Consider the following 24,963-nt stretch of genomic DNA (forward strand, 5'->3'; position numbering starts at 1 on the left):
TTTTTAAAAATTAAATGGTTAAGTTCTTGTTCAGGTGCAAATCTATCCCGGGGCAAATAGAGGGCATACAAAACATACAAAGAACAGCCCCAAAACATACAAGAAGTCCAATAGAAGTATAATAATGATCTAAATTGATAATATAATCATTAATGCCAAGCTCTCTAAACAAGTCAACAATCAATTGAAAAACCATTTAGAATTTAAACCTTTTGAGACTTATCAGGACCAAATTTCTTGTTCAGGGGAAAATCTATCCAAATATATAAAACATAAATAACATATATAATATTTTTTACATACATACATACATATACATAACATACATTACATATTACATGTTTATCTTAAGTTTTAAAAATAAAATGGTTAAGTTCTTGTTTAGGGACAAATCTGTCTAGGGGCAAATCTACATACAAAACATCAAAGAACAAACCCAAAATGGTAATGACAATTTAATGCACTAAAGACACAAAACGGATAATATTATTAAAGAAAATAGTTAGACCACTTAAAGTCTTGACATCCAATGCACTTTTTAATGAGTTTAGTGCTCACAAGAACTTTTAATTCATTGTTTTTATTGATAGTTTTATTGTAATATTCATTTTTTAATGTATTTAAAATCTACCATATTGTAATCACATATTGACACGATTCATTTTGTTCAACTTCGTTGGCCAACTGACCCACAAGGTCTGACATCTCTAAATATTATTAAAAGAGAAACCTTATGAAATCATCTAAAACAATCTGGATCGTTGATTGTGTTTTCTTTATAGGTTTTACACCCTTAGATCAATTTGCTTACGTCGCCTTGATCAAACAAGAAGTCAATCCGTTATATTAGGAAATTAAATGTAGGAATTGAATGAAAATGATACTTGAATTCTTTCTAAACTTACAACTACAAAATTGGTTCCTTATTAATCTAAACCTTAAATTTAGGCTCTATTTCCATTCAAAATTGTTTTCCAAATTATATTATATGTTGAAATCTCGGAAACTATTAATTTCAAATTTCAAAAGTTTAGGATATTTTTATGAACCACTACACTTTCAAGCATGATATCTTCTATTTTAATGAGATTTCAATTGATTACCTGCTAATTTTCATCATATTGACTTGTATATATATTTCAAACCTTTTTAATAATCGATTTACACAAACATTATGTCATAATTCCCACGTAGAAAACAAATCTCTAATCTCTAAATATTATTAAAACATAAACCATATGACATCATCTAAAACAATCTGGATCATTGATTGTGTTATCTTTATAGGTTTTACACCCTTAGATCAATTTGCTTACGTCACCTTGATCAAACAAGAAGTTAATCCGTTATATTAGGAAATTAAATGTAGGAATTGAATGAAAATGATACTTGAATTCTTTCCAAATTTACAACTACAAAATTGGTTCCTTATTAATGTAAACCTTAAATTTAGGCTCTATTTTCATTCAAAATTGCTTTCCAAATTATATTATATGTTGAAATCTTGGAAACTATTAATTTCAAATTTCAAAAGTTTCGGATATTTTTATCAACCAATACACTTTCAAGCATGATATCTTCTATTTTAAGTTTAAATGAGATTTCAATTGATTACCTGCTAATTTTCATCATATTGACTTGTATATATATTTCAAACCTTTTTAATAATCGATTTACACAAACATTATGTCATAATTCCCACGTAGAAAACAAATCTCTAAATATTATTAAAAGAGAAACCTTATGACATCATCTAAAACAATCTGGATCGTTGATTGTGTTTTCTTTATAGGTTTTACACCCTTAGATCAATTTGCTTACGTCGCCTTGATAAAACAAGAAGTCAATCCGTTATATTAGGAAATTAAATGTAGGAATTGAATGAAAATGATACTTGAATTCTTTCCAAACTTACAACTACAAAATTGGTTCCTTATTAATGTAAACCTTAAATTTAGGCTCTATTTCCATTCAAAATTGCTTTCCAAATTATATTATATGTTGAAATCTCAGAAACTATTAATTTCAAATTTCAAAAGTTTCGGATATTTTTATGAACCACTACACTTTCAAACATGATATTGTAACGACCCAATTTTCACGTCCAAAAATTTCGTTTTAAAACATTACTTTAGAAGACTTTAATAATTAAAACATTGTTTGATCAAACCATGATACAACGTAAACCGTGTCTAAAAGCCAAATCATACAACCAATCAAAATATCAGAGTATAAATCCCAGAGAATCTCGTAAATGCGGAAACCAGAAAGTGTGTGTGTGACATGCTGCAACCGCGCCGGCTCCTTTCCCCTAGCTGAGGAGGTACCTGAAACCAAAACTGAAAACTGTAAGCACAAAGCTTAGTGAGTTCCCCCATCGTACCACATACCAAATAATCTCATAACATACATATATTGTCAGGCATATCTGGGTGCCCGACCTTCCCCTTCGGCCCTCTCGACCGGACATTGCCTAGCATATCTGGGTGCTGGTCTCCCCTTCGGTCCTTTCGACCGGATACTGCCTAGAATATCTCGTTGCTGGCCTCCCCTTTGGTCCTACCGACCGGATACTGCCTAGCATATCTGGGTGCTGGCCTCCCCTTCGGTCCTACCGAGCGGATACTTCGGGGACTATCTCCCCCTACTGTCACTAGCACATAGCATCATATCATACTAGCACATAACATAACGCAGGCAATACCTAGATGAATATCACAGAGACAAACATCTACAAATAACTCCTACTGGTGGGCCGACATTGTGGCCGTAGACCCACCGCTACTGGAAGGTAACTCACCTCGAAGTAGCTGCTGATCTGATCGGGAACTGACTGCCTACTGCTGCTGCTGCTGCTCCGGAAATCCTCCGGCTGCAATTCCCACAACATACTCAATCAAACACTGCTCACTGACCTTTGGGTAAAATGACCATTTTACCCCTGACCACGCCCTAAGTCAAAGTCAGAGTCAACTTTCAGTTGACCCCACTCGCCGAGTTGGCTTTCCAACTCGCCGAGTCCCAACCCGAACGACTGCCCTGAATCCCGATCCTACTCGTCGAGTTAGGCGATGACTCGTCGAGTTCACCTTCTAAACCAATATTCAAGTCCTTTATCCTACTCGCCGAGTTGTATGAACAACTCGTCGAGTCCATCTTCATATGACGAACACATATGCTAAGACTCGCCGAGTTGTATGAACAACTCGCCGAGTCTGTTCTTGATCTAAGGAGATTGCCTTGAACTCGCCGAGTCAGGGCATTGACTCGTCGAGTACCTCCATAGATGAGTTCAGCTTCCGACTCACTGAGTCACACCCCATGACTCACTGTTCACTCGACACTACGAAAAGGGGACAAACTCGAAGACTCGCGAACAGACTCGCCGAGTCATATGAACGACTCGCCGAGTCGTTGCCATGCACCCACTAAATACACAGATTTGCTCGATTCCAGTCCATGCCGTTCACAGATCTGTACTTCTAGGACACGAATCACACGTAAAGTTTCCAACTTTACGTGTGGATATTCACCCATATGGATTTTAGGGCTCAAAATGTCTCAAAAGGGTAGATCTAGGATGAACAAGCAACATGGGGCCATAAAGCTAACAGATCTAAGCTCCTGGAGCTCAATCTTGCCTAGATCCAGAGGCCAAACATCTTATTACGACATATAATGCACATACAAGCTTGGGGATTTGTCCAAGAAAGACCTAAATGAAGTACTAAGCAAAGAATCATGGGGAAAACGGGTTATACCTCAAAGGAATTGCTGGAAGAACACAATAATGCCTGGATGGCTTCCCTTCTCCTGGATCTACTTGCTTCCTCCTTCAAAACCTTCAAAAGCACACAACAAAGCTTCAATTCTTCAAAGAACAAGCATAAACGAGGGTTGGGAGCTCTGGGGAGAGAATGGGGGCTGGCCTGGGGCGGATAAGTCGCTTAAATAGGCTGCAAGCCCTTAAAACTTAGGGTTTCATCCAACAGCTGTGACTCGCCGAGTCCAGGATATGGACTCGCCGAGTCGCCAACTTAAACGTGTCCCGGGTCCCGCATCCACTCGGCGAGTCGGACCTATGACTCGCCGAGTCCAAGGCTAAAAGAAAGGAAATACTCAAATAACATTTACGTACTAGGAACCGGGTGCTACAGATATCTTCTATTTTAAGTTTAAATGAGATTTCAATTGATTACCTGCTAATTTTCATCATATTGACTTGTATATATATTTCAAACCTTTTTAATAATCGATTTACACAAACATTATGTCATAATTCCCACGTAGAAAACAAATCTCTAAATATTATTAAAAGAGAAACCTTATGACATCATCTAAAACAATCTGGATCATTGATTGTGTTTTCTTTATAGGTTTTACACCCTTAGATCAATTTGCTTACGTCGCCTTGATAAAACAAGAAGTCAATCCGTTATATTAGGAAATTAAATGTAGGAATTGAATGAAAATGATACTTGAATTCTTTCCAAACTTACAACTACAAAATTGGTTCCTTATTAATGTAAACCTTAAATTTAGGCTCTATTTCCATTCAAAATTGCTTTCCAAATTATATTATATGTTGAAATCTCAGAAACTATTAATTTCAAATTTCAAAATTTCGGATATTTTTATGAACCACTACACTTTCAAGCATGATATTGTAATGACCCAATTTTCACGTCCAAAAATTTCGTTTTAAAACATTACTTTAGAAGACTGTAATAATTAAAACATTGTTTGATCAAACCATGATACAACGTAAACCGTGTCTAAAAGCCAAATCATACAACCAATCAAAATATCAGAGTATAAATCCCAGAGAATCTCGTAAATGCGGAAACCAGAGAGTGTGTGTGTGACATGCTGCAACCACGCCGACTCCTTTCCCCTAGCTGAGGAGGTACCTGAAACCAAAACTGAAAACTGTAAGCACAAAGCTTAGTGAGTTCCCCCACCGTACCACATACCAAATAATCTCATAACATACATATATTGTCAGGCATATCTGGGTGCCCGACCTTCCCCTTCGGCCCTCTCGACCGGACATTGCCTAGCATATCTGGGTGCTGGCCTCCCCTTCGGTCCTTTCGACCGGATACTGCCTAGCATATCTCGGTGCTGGCCTCCCCTTTGGTCCTACCGACCGGATACTACCTAGCATATCTGGGTGCTGGCCTCCCCTTCGGTCCTACCGACCAGATACTTCGAGGACTATCTCCCCCTACTGTCACTAGCACATAGCATCATATCATACTAGCACATAACATAACGCAGGCAATACCTAGATGAATATCACAGAGACAAACATCTACAAATAACTCCTACTGGTGGGCCGACATTGTGGCCGTAGACCCACCGCTACTGGAAGGTAACTCACCTCGAAGTAGCTGCTGATCTGATCGGGAACTGACTGCCTACTGCTGCTGCTGCTGCTCCGGAAATCCTCCGGCTGCAATTCCCACAACATACTCAATCAAACACTGCTCACTGACCTTTGGGTAAAATGACCATTTTACCCCTGACCACGCCCTAAGTCAAAGTCAGAGTCAACTTTCAGTTGACCCCACTCGCCGAGTTGGCTTTCCAACTCGCCGAGTCCCAACCCGAACGACTGCCCTGAATCCCGATCCTACTCGTCGAGTTAGGCGATGACTCGTCGAGTTCACCTTCTAAACCAATATTCAAGTCCTTTATCCTACTCGCCGAGTTGTATGAACAACTCGTCGAGTCCATCTTCATATGACGAACACATATGCTAAGACTCGCCGAGTTGTATGAACAACTCGCCGAGTCTGTTCTTGATCTAAGGAGATTGCCTTGAACTCGCCGAGTCAGGGCATTGACTCGTCGAGTACCTCCATAGATGAGTTCAGCTTCCGACTCACTGAGTCACACCCCATGACTCACTGTTCACTCGACACTACGAAAAGGGGACAAACTCGAAGACTCGCGAACAGACTCGCCGAGTCATATGAACGACTCGCCGAGTCGTTGCCATGCACCCACTAAATACACAGATTTGCTCGATTCCAGTCCATGCCGTTCACAGATCTGTACTTCTAGGACACGAATCACACGTAAAGTTTCCAACTTTACGTGTGGATATTCACCCATATGGATTTTAGGGCTCAAAATGTCTCAAAAGGGTAGATCTAGGATGAACAAGCAACATGGGGCCATAAAGCTAACAGATCTAAGCTCCTGGAGCTCAATCTTGCCTAGATCCAGAGGCCAAACATCTTATTACGACATATAATGCACATACAAGCTTGGGGATTTGTCCAAGAAAGACCTAAATGAAGTACTAAGCAAAGAATCATGGGGAAAACGGGTTATACCTCAAAGGAATTGCTGGAAGAACACAATAATGCCTGGATGGCTTCCCTTCTCCTGGATCTACTTGCTTCCTCCTTCAAAACCTTCAAAAGCACACAACAAAGCTTCAATTCTTCAAAGAACAAGCATAAACGAGGGTTGGGAGCTCTGGGGAGAGAATGGGGGCTGGCCTGGGGCGGATAAGTCGCTTAAATAGGCTGCAAGCCCTTAAAACTTAGGGTTTCATCCAACAGCTGTGACTCGCCGAGTCCAGGATATGGACTCGCCGAGTCGCCAACTTAAACGTGTCCCGGGTCCCGCATCCACTCGGCGAGTCGGACCTATGACTCGCCGAGTCCAAGGCTAAAAGAAAGGAAATACTCAAATAACATTTACGTACTAGGAACCGGGTGCTACAGATATCTTCTATTTTAAGTTTAAATGAGATTTCAATTGATTACCTGCTAATTTTCATCATATTGACTTGTATATATATTTCAAACCTTTTTAATAATCGATTTACACAAACATTATGTCATAATTCCCACGTAGAAAACAAATCTCTAAATATTATTAAAAGAGAAACCTTATGACATCATCTAAAACAATATGGATCATTGATTGTGTTTTCTTTATAGGTTTTACACCCTTAGATCAATTTGCTTACGTCGCCTTGATAAAACAAGAAGTCAATCCGTTATATTAGGAAATTAAATGTAGGAATTGAATGAAAATGATACTTGAATTCTTTCCAAACTTACAACTACAAAATTGGTTCCTTATTAATGTAAACCTTAAATTTAGGCTCTATTTCCATTCAAAATTGCTTTCCAAATTATATTATATGTTGAAATCTCAGAAACTATTAATTTCAAATTTCAAAAGTTTCGGATATTTTTATGAACCACTACACTTTCAAGCATGATATTGTAATGACCCAATTTTCACGTCCAAAAATTTCGTTTTAAAACATTACTTTAGAAGACTGTAATAATTAAAACATTGTTTGATCAAACCATGATACAACGTAAACCGTGTCTAAAAGCCAAATCATACAACCAATCAAAATATCAGAGTATAAATCCCAGAGAATCTCGTAAATGCGGAAACCAGAGAGTGTGTGTGTGACATGCTGCAACCACGCCGGCTCCTTTCCCCTAGCTGAGGAGGTACCTGAAACCAAAACTGAAAACTGTAAGCACAAAGCTTAGTGAGTTCCCCCACCGTACCACATACCAAATAATCTCATAACATACATATATTGTCAGGCATATCTGGGTGCCCGACCTTCCCCTTCGGCCCTCTCGACCGGACATTGCCTAGCATATCTGGGTGCTGGCCTCCCCTTCGGTCCTTTCGACCGGATACTGCCTAGCATATCTCGGTGCTGGCCTCCCCTTTGGTCCTACCGACCGGATACTGCCTAGCATATCTGGGTGCTGGCCTCCCCTTCGGTCCTACCGACCAGATACTTCGAGGACTATCTCCCCCTACTGTCACTAGCACATAGCATCATATCATACTAGCACATAACATAACGCAGGCAATACCTAGATGAATATCACAGAGACAAACATCTACAAATAACTCCTACTGGTGGGCCGACATTGTGGCCGTAGACCCACCGCCACTGGAAGGTAACTCACCTCGAAGTAGCTGTTGATCTGATCGGGAACTGACTGCCTACTGCTGCTGCTGCTGCTCCGGAAATCCTCCGGCTGCAATTCCCACAACATACTCAATCAAACACTACTCACTGACCTTTGGGTAAAATGACCATTTTACCCCTGACCACGCCCTAAGTCAAAGTCAGAGTCAACTTTCAGTTGACCCGACTCGCCGAGTTGGCTTTCCAACTCGTCGAGTCCCAACCCAAACGACTGCCCTGAATCCCGATCCTACTCATCGAGTTAGGCGACGACTCGTCGAGCTCACCTTCTAAACCAATATTCAAGTCCTTCATCCTACTCGCCGAGTTGTATGAACTACTCGTCGAGTTCATCTTCATCCGACGAACACATATGCTAAGACTCGCCGAGTTGTATGAACAACTCGCCGAGTCTGTTCTTGATCTAAGGAGATTGCCTTGAACTCGCCGAGTCAGGGCATTGACTCGTCGAGTACCTCCATAGATGAGTTCAGCTTCCGACTCACTGAGTCACACCTCGTGACTCACTGTTCACTCGACACTACAAAAAGGGGACAAACTCGGAGACTCGCGAACAGACTCGCCGAGTCATATGAACGACTCGTCGAGTCGTTGCCATGCACCCACTAAATACACAGATTTGCTCGATTCCAGTCCATGCCATTCACAGATCTGGACTTCTAGGACACGAATCACACGTAAAGTTTCCAACTTTACGTGTGGATATTCACCAATATGGATTTTAGGGCTCAAAATGTCTCAAAAGGGTAGATCTAGGGTGAACAAGAATCATGGGGCCATAAAGCTAACAGATCTGAGCTCCTAGAGCTCAATCTTGCCTAGATCCAAAGGCCAAACATCTTATTACAACATATAATGCACATACAAGCATGGGGATTTGTCCAAGAAAGACCTAAATGAAGTACTAAGCGAAGAATCATGGGGAAAACGGGTTATACCTCAAAGGAACTGCTGGAAGAACACAATAATGCCTGGATGGCTTCCCTTCTTCTGGATCTACTTCCTTCCTCCTTTAAAACCTTCAAAAGCACACAACAAAGCTTCAATTCTTCAAAGAACAAGCATAAACGAGGGTTGGGAGCTCTAGGGAGAGAATAAGGGCTGGCCTGGGGCGGATAAGTCGCTTAAATAGGGTGCAAACCCCTGAAACTTAGGGTTTCATCCAACAGCTGTGACTCGCCGGGTCCAGGATATGGACTCGCCGAGTCACCAACTTAAACGTGTCCTGGGTCCCACATCCACTCGGCGAGTCGGACCTATGACTCGCCGAGTCCAAGGATAAAAGAAAGGAAATACTCAAATAACATTTACGTACTAGGAACTGGGTGCTACAAATCTCCCCCACTTATTTTAGACTTCGTCCTCGAAGTCTGCTGCTCGATCCTGAAATAACTCGGGATAATGCTCCATCATCTCGTCCACTGGCTCCCAAGTCCATTCCGAACCCTTGCGGTGCTGCCATTGCACCTTCACTAGCTCCACCCTCTTGTTCCTCAAATCCTTCGACTTCCTGTCGATGGTTGCGACTGGGCGCTCAATGTAATTCAGGCTGTCATCAACCTGAATGTTCTCTAACGGCACAACCGCTGAATCGTCCACTAGGCACTTTCGCAGCTGAGAAACATGGAAAGTGTTGTGGATCTGGCTGAGCTCGGCTGGCAGATCCAATCTATACGCTACCTTGCCCACCCGGGCTACGACCCTGAACGGTCCGATGAATCGCGGGCCCAACTTGCCCCGCTTCCTGAATCAAATGACGCCTTTCCAAGGCGACACCTTCAGGAGAACCATATCCCTGACTTGGAACTCCAAATCGGATCGATGCTTGTCGGCATAACTTTTCTGCCGACTCTGAGCAGTCTGAAGCCTGCTCCGGACCTGCTGGATCCTCTCGGTCGTCTTGAGCACCACTTCGGTGCTCCCCATGACCCTCTGGCCAACTTCACCCCAACATATCGGGGTCCTGCACCTCCGTCCGTACAACACCTCGAAGGGAGGGCGATCGATACTCGCGTGATAGCTGTTGTTGTAGGAGAACTCGGCCAGGGGAAGATAGGTATCCCAGCTACCACTAAAGTCTAGCACGCACGCCCGCAGCATATCCTCCAGAGTCTGGATGGTCCGCTCGCTCTGACCATCCGTCTGCGGGTGAAAGGCAGTGCTGAAATGCAGGCGAGTGCCCAACTCGTCATGGAATCTCTTCCAAAATCTGGAAGTAAAACGCACATCCCTGTCCGAGATCACCGATACTGGCACCCCATGCCGTGCCACAATCTCCCTGATATAGATGTCGGCCAATTTCTCGGCCGATATGCTCTCCTGAATCGGGATAAAATGAGCACTCTTGGTCAATCGATCCACAATAACCCAAATCGAATCCACTCCACGCGCGGTCCTGGGAAGTTTCGTGATAAAGTCCATCGTGATATCCTCCCATTTCCACAGTGGGATGTCCAACGGCTACATCTTGCCATGCGGCCTCTGATGTTCGGCCTTGACCTTCCTGCAGGTCAAGCAGCGCTCAACGTACCATGCCACATCCCGCTTCATGCAGGGCCACCAATAATCTAGACGAAGATCCCTATACATCTTCGTCGCCCCGGGATGAATGGAGAATCCGGACTTGTGCGCCTCCTCCATCAAAATTTGGCGCACGCCTCCGTGATACGGCACCCACTCCCTACGGTGCAGTGTCAAAAGTCCTCGGCTATCATAATCAAAGGAGGAAATTTGACCCACAACACGCTCACTCTTCCGATGTTCCTCCTTGATAGCCTCCTGTTGAGCCTCCCGAATCTGCTCCAACAGGGGAGTCACCACGGTAATCCTCATACAAACGTCCCTGATCGGCGCCGCCTTGCGGCTAAGCGCATCGGCCACCACATTGGCCTTCCCCGGGTGGTAAAGGATCTCACAATCATAATCCTTCACCACGTCCAACCATCGACGCTGCCTCATGTTCAGATTCGGCTGATCCATGAGGTACCTCAAACTCTTGTGGTCCGTGTAGATGGTACATCGAACCCCGTAGAGGTAATGCCGCCAAATCTTGAGGGCAAAGACCACCGCTCCCAACTCCAAATCATGCGTTCGGTAGTTCGCCTCATGATACTTGAGCTGCCTCAAAGCGTAGGCAATGACATGCCCCCTCTACATCAGTATCGCGCCCAACCCAGAAATGGACGCATCACAATAAACCACAAAATCCTCTACGCCCTCTGGCAGGGATAAGATCGGCGCCTCGCACAGTCTTTGTCTCAGCGTCTCAAATGCAGCCTGCTGCTCGGGTCCCCACCGAAAGACCACGACTTTCTTTGTTAGCCGCGTCAGGGGTACGACTATCTTGGAGAAATCCTGGATAAATCTCCGATAGTAGCCTACCAATCCCAGGAAACTCTGAATCTCAGATGGAGACTTCGGAACCTCCCATCTCATCACGGCCTCGACCTTGGCCGGATCGACCAGAATCTCGTTCTGGTTGACGAGGTGTCCAAGAAATTGCACCTCGCGCAACCAAAACTCACACTTGGAGAACTTGGCATACAAGCTCTCCCTCCTCAGGGTCTCCAACACCTCTCTCAGATGCTCCTCATGTTCCTCCCGAGTCTTGGAATAAACCAAGATATCATCGATAAAGACTATCACAGACCGATCCAGCATCAGTCTGCATACGCGGTTCATGAGGTCCATGAACGCGGCAGGAGCATTGGTGAGCCCAAACGGCATCACCACGAACTCATAATGGCCATAGCGCGTCCGAAACGCGGTCTTCTGCATATCCTCCTCCCTGACCCTCATCTGATGATAACCCGAACGCAAATCAATCTTGGAGAACCAAGATGCTCCCTGAAGCTGGTCAAAGAGGTCATCAATCCTCAGAAGCGGGTAACGGTTCTTCACCGTTACCTTGTTCAGCTCCCGGTAATCTATACACATCCGATGCGACCCGTCCTTCTTCTTCACAAACAGAATCGGGGCTCCCCAGGGCGAACTGCTCGAACGAATAAATCCCTTGTCTAGCAGCTCCTGCAGCTGCGTAGACAACTCCTGCATCTCGGGAGGAGCCAACCGATACGGTGCCTTGGCTATCGGAGCCGCACCAGGAACAAGGTCAATCCTAAACTTAACCTGTCGCTCCGGAGGTATCCCAGGAAGCTCCTCTGGAAAAACATCTGCGAAATCTCGGACCACTGGAACCCCGCTCACTGTCGCCTTACCCGCCTCCCGGGTATCCATCACATACGCGACATATCCTGCGCATCCCTGCTGAAGGTAGCGCCTAGCCCTCGCTGCTGAACATACAGCGGGTCCATACTGTGGCCTCTCACCATGAATCACTAACTCTCCCCCGCTTGGGGTCCTGACCCGTACTAGCTGCTGCGCGCAATCTATCACCGCCCCATTAGGGCTCAGCCAATCCATGCCTATAATCACCTTGTTCCCATGCAACAGAATGGGAACCAAATCTACCAAATAGCGCTCCTCGAACAAACACAACACGCAATCTCGAAATACCATCGATGCTCACACCGATCGATCATCAACAATCTCCACCTCCAAAGGGCAATCTAACTCGCCTGATGGCTCATGAAACTTCTTGCTAAGCGCAAGGGAAACGAATGATCGAGATGCACCCAAATCAAATAATACCTGAACTAGGAGGCCGTTCACATGGAACGATCCTAATGCATACATATACATACATATACATATCAATAACATAACATCATAAAAATAAGATAGAGGGAAAGAATCATACCCGTCACCACATCGGGTGCGGCGCGTGCCTCCTCGCTAGTCAGCTGGAATGCTCGGCTCCTCACCACTGGAGCCTCTGCCTTACCCTGCCGGCCATCCGTGATCCGCAGGGTCGCTGGAGCTGGCGCCTTCACCGGCGCTGAAACTATCAACTGGGGGCAATTGGCCTTCTTGTGGCCCCTCTGGTTGCAGTGAAAACATAGCAACTCTGATGTCTGAATAACTGCTGCCGGAGCAGTGCAATCCCTGCTGATGTGCCCAGACTTGCCGCACTTATACCAGCCTGATGATCCCATCCTACATGTCCCTTCGTGCGCCTTGCCGCATTTCCTGCAGCATCCCTGTCCCTGTTAGCCTTTCGGCCCCGCATCAAACCCCTTGGGCTTCTTCCCCGAAGCCCCTCCTGACTGACCCTCTTCTGCCTTCCGTTTCCGGATGTGCTCCAAATCTATCTCCCTTTCCCTCGCCCTGGCAATCATGGAGTCCAGGGTAGGGCAAGCTGAAAAGCTAAGATGCTCCCGGATGTCAGCTCGTAGCATATCATGATAACGAGTCCTCCTCATGTCCTCGTCACCAGCATACTGGGGCACCAACAAAGCCCTCTCCCGGAACTTGGCGGTGATCTCCGCCACAGTCTCCGTCGTCTGCCTCATTTCTAGAAACTCCTTGGCCAGCTGCTGAAGCTCAACAGCCGGCACAAACTCTGCCCTGAACCTGGTCACAAAGTCCGACCAGGTCATAGCCTCGATAGCTGAGGCTCCCAACGAGTCACCCACTGACTCCCACCAATCCCGGGCTCGGTCCCGTAAACACCCTGCTGCATACCTCACCTTCGACCCCTCGTGGCAGAAGCTAGTCAACTATGCAGACTCGATGTCTGCAATCCATCGCCTGGCAGCAATGGGGTCCTTCACCCCATTGAAGTCCGGCGCACCACTGCCCCTGAAGTCCTTGAAGGACAGTGTGCGAGATCCCGACTGGCTAGATGCCATATCACTCCGGAATGCCCGAAGGTGATCCTCCATCAACTCCATGATCCCTTCCTTGATCGACCCAAAGAGAATGGGGGTCGACTCAAGGATGCCTCTGGTGATCTCTGACGCGATGAACTCGCGTAGTCTCTCATCAACCGGCTCGGAACCTGATCCCGAACCTGACCCCTCTCCTGAACCGCCATCTACCGGCCTCGATCGAAGTACCACCATTCTGCAATACATAACACAATCATTAGTGATACTGATACTTCTTGAGGGATCACAACTACTTGCAAGTTCCCTGGTCTTATCTTGACCTTCCTTGGTTCGGGTACAGATCCTCTGCTTTCAGTAGTACGGGCCCATACTACCTTCCACATCTATCCGTACCTTCTTCAAGGGATGCCTCGACTCCACCAGATCCCCTTTCACTACTGCTGATCACTGCTATACTCATCCTAGGCTTGCCCTAGGGAAATCTCTAATTCCACTCTAACCAGTCCTCAGCTGCTGCAGGCCTCTTTGTGATGCCAATTAGCCATTACCCGAATACCATCACATGTGACGAGGCTCAGATAATCCTTCGAGTACCCGACTCGTCCCTATAACGGTTGGACTCAAACAAGAGTTACGCAGTAGGATCAAATCCGGCACTCTAAGATTATTCAACCCTGATCACATGTGACGTGACGCATTCGCCTAATGGCTATCTCCCATTATTCAGAGTCCCACGTAGCACGAAGCAAGCAGCATTCAGATAAGGGTAACAATCTCAATTAACTCTATCTTCTTTCAGGAACTGAGCTAGCATTTAGTGCTAAGCCCATACTACCAAGCATAACCTAATCAGGCTATCCTACTTACTGTCTACTCAATATCTAGCATGCAACTCTCATACAACTGAAACACATAAAGCAGGCACATAAGGAATCACTCCTAGATCCTTAGTCCTATTCTAGCATGTTGTTCTACAAAAGCTGATAAACATAACATAAACTTGTATGGGTACTTTGGGGAATACTTACTTGAGCTCGGCCGGTCGTGCACATCACACACTTCATTCTTCCTCAAACTCTTTTCTCAATTTTAGAAAACATTTTCCTTTAGAAAATCTTTTAATCCCCCGATTTGAGTTCAGACACTCCTGAAGGTGTGTCCGAATTCCTCAAACCAGGGCTCTGATACCAACTTGTAACGATCCAATTTTCACGTCCAAAAATTTCGTTTTAAAACATTACTTTAAAAGACTTAAATAATTAAAACATTGTTTGATCAAACCATGATACAACGTAAACCGTGTCTAAAAGCCAAATCATACAACCAATCAAAATATCAGAGTATAAATCCCAGAGAATCTCGTAAATGCGGAAATCAGAGAGTGTGTGTGTAACATGCTGCTACCGCGCCGGCTCCTTTCCCCTAGCTGAGGAGGTACCTGAAACCAAAACTAAAAACTGTAAGCACAAAGCTTAGTGAGTTCCCCCACCGTACCACATACCAAATAATCTCATAACATACATATATTGTCAGACATATCTGGGTGCCCGACCTTCCCCTTCGGCCCTCTCGACCGGACATTGCCTAGCATATCTGGGTGCTGGCCTCCCCTTCGGTCCTTTCGACCGGATACTGCCTAGCATATCTGGGTGCTGGCCTCCCCTTCGGTCCTACCGACCGGATACTGCCTAGCATATCTGGGTGCTGGCCTCCCCTTCGGTGCTACCGACCGGATACTGCCTAGCATATCTGGTTGCTGGCCTCCCCTTCGGTCCTACCGACCGGATACTTCGGGGACTGTCTCCCCCCTACTGTCACTAGCACATATCATCATATCATACTAGCACATAACATAACGCAGGCAATACCTAGATGAATATCACAGAGACAAACATCTACAAATAACTCCTACTGGTGGGCCGGCATTGTGGCCGTAGACCCACCGCTACTGGAAGATAACTCATCTCGAAGTAGCTACTGATCTGATCGGGAACTGACTGTCTACTGCTGCTGCTTCTGCTCCAGAAATCCTCCGGCTGCAATTCCCACAACATACTCAATCAAACACTGCTCACTAACCTTTGGGTAAAATGACCATTTCACCCCTGACCACGCCCTAAGTCAAAGTCAGAGTCAACTTTCAGTTGACCCGACTCGCCGAGTTGGCTTTCCAACTCGCCGAGTCCCAACCCAAACGACTGCCCTGAATCCCGATCCTACTCGTCGAGTTAGGCGATGACTCGTCGAGTTCACCTTCTAAACCAATATTCAAGTCCTTTATCCTACTCGCCGAGTTGTATGAACTACTCGTCGAGTTCATCTTCATCCGACGAACACATATGCTAAGACTCGCCGAGTTGTATGAACAACTCGCCGAGTCTGTTCTTGATCTAAGGAGATTGCCTTGAACTCGCCGAGTCAGGGCATTGACTCGTCGAGTACCTCCATAGATGAGTTCAGCTTCCGACTCACTGAGTCACACCCCGTGACTCACTGTTCACTCGACACTACGAAAAGGGGACAAACTCGGAGACTCACGAACAGACTCGCCGAGTCATATGAACGACTCGCCGAGTCGTTGCCATGCACCCACTAAATACACAGATTTGCTCGATTCCAGTCCATGCCATTCACAGATCTGGACTTCTAGGACACGAATCACACGTAAAGTTTCCAACTTTACGTGTGGATATTCACCAATATGGATTTTAGGGCTCAAAATGTCTCAAAAGGGTAGATCTAGGATGAACAAGCAACATGGGGCCATAAAGCTAACAGATCTAAGCTCCTGGAGCTCAATCTTGCCTAGATCCAGAGGCCAAACATCTTATTACGACATATAATGCACATACAAGCTTGGGGATTTGTCCAAGAAAGACCTAAATGAAGTACTAAGCAAAGAATCATGGGGAAAACGGGTTATACCTAAAAGGAATTGCTGGAAGAACACAATAATGCCTGGATGGCTTCCCTTCTTCTGGATCTACTTGCTTCCTCCTTCAAAACCTTCAAAAGCACACAACAAAGCTTCAATTCTTCAAAGAACAAGCATAAACGAGGGTTGGGAGCTCTGGGGAGAGAATGGGGGCTGGCGTGGGGCGGATAAGTCGCTTAAATAGGGTGCAAGCCCCTGAAACTTAGGGTTTCATCCAACAGCTGTGACTCGCCGAGTCCAGGATATGGACTCGCCGAGTCGCCAACTTAAACGTGTCCCGGGTCCCGCATCCACTCGGCGAGTCGGACCTATGACTCGCCGAGTCCAAGGCTAAAAGAAAGGAAATACTCAAATAACATTTACGTACTAGGAACCGGGTGCTACAGATATCTTCTATTTTAAGTTTAAATGAGATTTCAATTGATTACCTGCTAATTTTTATCATATTGACTTGTATATATATTTCAAACCTTTTTAATAATCGATTTACACAAACATTATGTCATAATTCCCACGTAGAAAACAAATCTCTAAATATTATTAAAAGAGAAACCTTATGACATCATCTAAAACAATCTGGATCGTTGATTGTGTTTTCTTTATAGGTTTTACACCCTTAGATCAATTTGCTTACGTCGCCTTGATAAAACAAGAAGTCAATCCGTTATATTAGGAAATTAAATGTAGGAATTGAATGAAAATGATACTTGAATTCTTTCCAAACTTACAACTACAAAATTGGTTCCTTATTAATGTAAACCTTAAATTTAGGCTCTATTTCCATTCAAAATTGCTTTCCAAATTATATTATATGTTGAAATCTCAGAAACTATTAATTTCAAATTTCAAAAGTTTCGGATATTTTTATGAACCACTACACTTTCAAGCATGATATTGTAACGACCCAATTTTCACGTCCAAAAATTTCGTTTTAAAACATTACTTTAGAAGACTTTAATAATTAAAACATTGTTTGATCAAACCATGATACAACGTAAACCGTGTCTAAAAGCCAAATCATACAACCAATCAAAATATCAGAGTATAAATCCCATAGAATCTCGTAAATGCGGAAATCAGAGAGTGTGTGTGTAACATGCTGCTACCGCGCCGGCTCCTTTCCCCTAGCTGAGGAGGTACCTGAAACCAAAACTAAAAACTGTAAGCACAAAGCTTAGTGAGTTCCCCCACCGTACCATATACCAAATAATCTCATAACATACATATATTGTCAGACATATCTGGGTGCCCGACCTTCCCCTTCGGCCCTCTCGACCGGACATTGCCTAGCATATCTGGGTGCTGGCCTCCCCTTCGGTCCTTTCGACCGGATACTGCCTAGCATATCTGGGTGCTGGCCTCCCCTTCGGTCCTACCGACCGGATACTGCCTAGCATATCTGGGTGCTGGCCTCCCCTTCGGTGCTACCGACCGGATACTGCCTAGCATATTTGGTTGCTGGCCTCCCCTTCGGTCCTACCGACCGGATACTTCGGGGACTGTCTCCCCCCTACTGTCACTAGCACATATCATCATATCATACTAGCACATAACATAACGCAGGCAATACCTAGATGAATATCACAGAGACAAACATCTACAAATAACTCCTACTGGTGGGCCGGCATTGTGGCCGTAGACCCACCGCTACTGGAAGGTAACTCATCTCGAAGTAGCTACTGATCTGATCGGGAACTGACTGTCTACTGCTGCTGCTTCTGCTCCAGAAATCCTCCGGCTGCAATTCCCACAACATACTCAATCAAACACTGCTCACTAACCTTTGGGTAAAATGACCATTTCACCCCTGACCACGCCCTAAGTCAAAGTCAGAGTCAACTTTCAGTTGACCCGACTCGCCGAGTTGGCTTTCCAACTCGCCGAGTCCCAACCCAAACGACTGCCCTGAATCCCGATCCTACTCGTCGAGTTAGGCGATGACTCGTCGAGTTCACCTTCTAAACCAATATTCAAGTCCTTTATCCTACTCGCCGAGTTGTATGAACTACTCGTCGAGTTCATCTTCATCCGACGAACACATATGCTAAGACTCGCCGAGTTGTATGAACAACTCGCCGAGTCTGTTCTTGATCTAAGGAGATTGCCTTGAACTCGCCGAGTCAGGGCATTGACTCGTCGAGTACCTCCATAGATGAGTTCAGCTTCCGACTCACTGAGTCACACCCCGTGACTCACAGTTCACTCGACACTACGAAAAGGGGACAAACTCGGAGACTCACGAACAGACTCGCCGAGTCATATGAACGACTCGCCGAGTCGTTGCCATGCACCCACTAAATACACAGATTTGCTCGATTCCAGTCCATGCCATTCACAGATCTGGACTTCTAGGACACGAATCACACGTAAAGTTTCCAACTTTACGTGTGGATATTCACCAATATGGATTTTAGGGCTCAAAATGTCTCAAAAGGGTAGATCTAGGATGAACAAGCAACATGGGGCCATAAAGCTAACAGATCTAAGCTCCTGGAGCTCAATCTTGCCTAGATCCAGAGGCCAAACATCTTATTACGACATATAATGCACATACAAGCTTGGGGATTTGTCCAAGAAAGACCTAAATGAAGTACTAAGCAAAGAATCATGGGGAAAACGGGTTATACCTAAAAGGAATTGCTGGAAGAACACAATAATGCCTGGATGGCTTCCCTTCTTCTGGATCTACTTGCTTCCTCCTTCAAAACCTTCAAAAGCACACAACAAAGCTTCAATTCTTCAAAGAACAAGCATAAACGAGGGTTGGGAGCTCTGGGGAGAGAATGGGGGCTGGCGTGGGGCGGATAAGTCGCTTAAATAGGGTGCAAGCCCCTGAAACTTAGGGTTTCATCCAACAGCTGTGACTCGCCGAGTCCAGGATATGGACTCGCCGAGTCGCCAACTTAAACGTGTCCCGGGTCCCGCATCCACTCGGCGAGTCGGACCTATGAATCGCCGAGTCCAAGGCTAAAAGAAAGGAAATACTCAAATAACATTTACGTACTAGGAACCGGGTGCTACAGATATCTTCTATTTTAAGTTTAAATGAGATTTCAATTGATTACCTGCTAATTTTTATCATATTGACTTGTATATATATTTCAAACCTTTTTAATAATCGATTTACACAAACATTATGTCATAATTCCCACGTAGAAAACAAATCTCTAAATATTATTAAAAGAGAAACCTTATGACATCATCTAAAACAATCTGGATCGTTGATTGTGTTTTCTTTATAGGTTTTACACCCTTAGATCAATTTGCTTACGTCGCCTTGATAAAACAAGAAGTCAATCCGTTATATTAGGAAATTAAATGTAGGAATTGAATGAAAATGATACTTGAATTCTTTCCAAACTTACAACTACAAAATTGGTTCCTTATTAATGTAAACCTTAAATTTAGGCTCTATTTCCATTCAAAATTGCTTTCCAAATTATATTATATGTTGAAATCTCAGAAACTATTAATTTCAAATTTCAAAAGTTTCGGATATTTTTATGAACCACTACACTTTCAAGCATGATATTGTAACGACCCAATTTTCACGTCCAAAAATTTCGTTTTAAAACATTACTTTAGAAGACTTTAATAATTAAAACATTGTTTGATCAAACCATGATACAACGTAAACCGTGTCTAAAAGCCAAATCATACAACCAATCAAAATATCAGAGTATAAATCCCAGAGAATCTCGTAAATGCGGAAACCAGAGAGTGTGTGTGTGACATGCTGCAACCGCGCCGGCTCCTTTCCCCTAGCTGAGGAGGTACCTGAAACCAAAACTGAAAACTGTAAGCACAAAGCTTAGTGAGTTCCCCCACCGTACCACATACCAAATAATCTCATAACATACATATATTGTCAGGCATATCTGGGTGCCCGACCTTCCCCTTCGGCCCTCTCGACCGGACATTGCCTAGCATATCTGGGTGCTGGCCTCCCCTTCGGTCCTTTCGACCGGATACTGCCTAGCATATCTCGTTGCTGGCCTCCCCTTTGGTCCTACCGACCGGATACTGCCTAGCATATCTGGGTGCTGGCCTCCCCTTCGGTCCTACCGACCGGATACTTCGGGGACTATCTCCCCCTACTGTCACTAGCACATAGCATCATATCATACTAGCACATAACATAACGCAGGCAATACCTAGATGAATATCACAGAGACAAACATCTACAAATAACTCCTACTGGTGGGCCGACATTGTGGCCGTAGACCCACCGCCACTGGAAGGTAACTCACCTCGAAGTAGCTGCTGATCTGATCGGGAACTGACTGCCTACTGCTGCTGCTGCTGCTCCGGAAATCCTCCGGCTGCAATTCCCACAACATACTCAATCAAACACTGCTCACTGACCTTTGGGTAAAATGACCATTTTACCCCTGACCACGCCCTAAGTCAAAGTCAGAGTCAACTTTCAGTTGACCCAACTCGCCGAGTTGGCTTTCCAACTCGCCGAGTCCCAACCCGAACGACTGCCCTGAATCCCGATCCTACTCGTCGAGTTAGGCGATGACTCGTCGAGTTCACCTTCTAAACCAATATTCAAGTCCTTTATCCTACTCGCCGAGTTGTATGAACTACTCGTCGAGTTCATCTTCATCCGACGAACACATATGTTAAGACTCGCCGAGTTGTATGAACAACTCGCCGAGTCTGTGATGGGTTTTGAGCATTCTAACACTTCCTAAGTTTACATGCAACCCTAATAACCTTGGATCTATGTTTGTCTAATTATCATGCAAACTTGAATTCCAAGGTTATATTCCTATCTAGCATACATGGGGAACAATTTTAACTTGAATCATAGATAGAATAACTTACCTTGTTGTTGCTTGTGTTCCTTGAAACCTTGTGAGCCTAGCACCCCAAGTGTGATGCCTCAAATGCTTCACACAACACCAAATGCTCTTGGAAAGACTCTTGAGATAATACACACTTCTTAAAATCGGCCAAGCCCTCTAGTTTCTTAGTGTAACCGATTTTGGTGGAGAATATGCTTCTTATATAGTGTTGACACATCTAGGGTTACACCATGTAAACCCTAATGTGTCATGACTCTTCATTTCCATGACCCATGGGTTTGTAACTCCCATGGAGCATCCATGGAGCATCCTATGGGTAGAACCCAACTTGATAATCCATGGAGCCTCTTAGCCCACTATACAAGATATGGATGATTTACATAATCAACCCATATATTTAATTAGTTATCCTTTGATCACTTAATTAATTCCAAATTAATTCTTTGATCAACTAATCAAATAATATTATTAATATATTAGAACTTATAATATATTAATAATCTCCAAGTGTTATTTCTCTCATTTAGTCTATCCAATTGCATGGTGCCATGCAACCCAAATGGACCATGCCGGGTCGGGTCAAGTACAAGCCCGAAATAGTTATGGACTTAGACACCTTATCCAACAGTCTCCCACTTGGATAAGTCTAATAACTATATCTCTAGTACTTCAGGAACCGACCGGCAATCGTAGCTCTTTCAAGGTCTCTCGGAACTGAGAAGATGATGGTACGCCATTTAAGATAAGTGATCATATAATCCTCCGTTCTAGATATCAGCCGGACAAATACATGGAACATTGTCTTGCTTATTGTCCAGCATTTGTTTCCCGATTTCCGATTTGTTTGACAAAGAACTTAATTGAACACATCAACTTAGTTCTGACCGGGCCCGGTACATGGGTCAAAACAAAATCATCGAGGGGCCCAGATATCAGCTTCTAATCCAAGAAGGAACAGATAAACTTCGATTCATATGTTTGTTCTACCACTCATTGAATTACACACAAAAGCACGTTTTATAACATCGAGTTACCAATGTGGTTTCGTACAGTCAATGCATAACCAACTTGTAAGTAACAAATCATATCTCTAGGTTTGAAGACTTATATGATATTACCGTCTCACGATCACTCGAGATAGAATTCCATGAAGTGATTCCAGTGAGCGTGGGTTGAGTCCAATACTCAGAACTTATGAGCACTCATGATTGTTGTAGCCTTGTCCAAGACCTCTACAACCAAACATGACAGTCTTGATTCATATCTACTTCCAACATATGACCGACTGTGGAGGTTTGAATAATATGTTATACCAAACAAAATTATTCTGGAAGTCAAAACATGCAAAAGAAATATAGTAAACGATCGACAAGAGATAGCAACACTTTACTCATAAATAAAACACTTTTATTCATCATCAAATGTCAATTACACTTTACAAATTTCGAGATTATCTAACTACTAAATCTAATATCATCCTTCAGCCCTATGCTCCGAGCATGCTGAAGATGCTTAACCCGAGTCAGTCCCTTTGTGAGGGGATCTGCCGGATTCTCATCTGATGATACCCTCTTTGCCACGAGGTGTCCTTCTTCGATCCGATGTCTAATGAAATGGTATTTTCTGTCGATGTGTCTGGATCTCCCATGATCCCTTGGTTCCTTGGCTAAGGCAACAGCACTTTCACTATCACAGAAAATTTCCATTGGCTCTTTAATAGCTGGTACAACTCCAAGGTCTCCAATGAAGTTCTTCAGCCATATCGCCTCCTTTGCTGCCTCGCTAGCTGCAATATACTCTGATTCACAAGTAGAATCTGCCACTGTCTCTTGCTTGGAACTCTTCCAAGAAATTGCTCCTCCGTTTAGGGTAAGAACCCAATCCTTAGTCCTCCGTAGGTACTTGAGGATATTCTTTACCGCAGTCCAGTGTGCCTTGCCAGGGTTCGCCTGATACCTGCTAACCATGCTCAAGGCAAAAGCTACATCGGGTCGAGTACACGTCATATCATACATGATCGATCCTACAGCCGAAGCGTAAGGTCTTCGACTCATTTCTGCTATCTCAGCCTCAGTGCTAGGGCTTTGTGTCTTACTCAATCTGGTGTTACTCTGGATGGGTAAGTCTCCTTTCTTGGAATCCTGCATGCTGAATCTCTTCAGCACCTTATCCAGGTAGGTACTCTGACTAAGTCCAAATAGTCTTTTACTCCGATCTCTCAAGATCCTTATCCCTAAAATATAGGCAGCTTCACCAAGGTCCTTCATAGCGAAACACTTCCCAAGCCAGGACTTTACTTCCTGCAGGGTTGGAATGTCGTTTCCTATGAGTAGTATGTCATCCACATACAATACCAAAAAGCTAACTATACTCCCACTAGCCTTGACATACACACAAGATTCATCTTCACTCCTAGAAAAGCCAAATTCCTTGACCTTTTCATCAAAGCAAAGATTCCATCTGCGAGGTGCTTGCTTCAATCCATAAATGGATTTCTCAAGCTTACACACTCTATTAGGGTACTCGTTGCTGACAAAACCCTCTGGCTGACTCATGTAAACATCTTCAGCCAACTTTCCATTAAGGAAAGCGGTTTTGACATCCATCTGCCATATTTCATAATCATGAAATGCAGCTATGGCTAACAGAACCCGAATAGACTTAATCTTGGCTACTGGAGAAAAGGTCTCATCATAATCCACTCCAGGAATTTGAGAGAAGCCCTTTGCAACCAGTCTAGCCTTATAAGTGTGTACTTTACCATCCATGTCGGTCTTCTTCTTGAAGACCCATTTGCACCCTACTGTCTTACGACCTGGTACATTTTCAACCAAGTTCCAAACTTGATTGTCATACATGGATTGTATCTCGCTATCCATAGCCTCTTTCCATTTAGTAGACTCGGGGCCTGCCATGGCTTCCTCGTAGCTGTTAGGGTCATCTTGACTTACTAGTGTCCCATCACTAATAAGTGTCTCACCTTCTGCAGTAATATGGAATCCATAGTAATGCTCAGGTGCACTCCTAACTCTCGTGGAACGTCTCAGAGGTACAGATTTGTCAATTGGCTCAACAGGAGTTTCCTCCTCAAGTTGAGGGCTAGAGTTTGAAGTTCCTTCACCGCTTGATTCTTGAATTTCTTCAAGATCAATTTGCCTCCCACTGTCTCCTTGGCTTATAAACTCTCTTTCTCGAAAGACTCCTCTTCTTGCTACAAAGACCACATTGTCACTAGGTCTGTAGAAGAGGTAACCAAAGGATCGCTGTGGGTAACTGATGAAAATACACCTCTCGCTTCGAGGTTCGAGCTTATCATGAGTCTCGCGTCTCATGAAAGCCTCGCAACCCCAAATCTTGATGTGGTCTAGTTTAGGTACTTTACCAGTCCACATCTCGTGAGGAGTTTTGGCAACTTTCTTTGTAGGGACTAGATTAAGAATATGGGCGGCAGTCTCTAAGGCATACCCCCAGAATGAGATTGGTAGCGTAGCTCGA

The sequence above is a fragment of the Lactuca serriola genome, chromosome 8, assembly GCF_051521515.1.
Source record: "Lactuca serriola cultivar US96UC23 chromosome 8, Lser_US96UC23_V15, whole genome shotgun sequence".
In the NCBI taxonomy this organism is placed as follows: domain Eukaryota; kingdom Viridiplantae; phylum Streptophyta; class Magnoliopsida; order Asterales; family Asteraceae; genus Lactuca; species Lactuca serriola.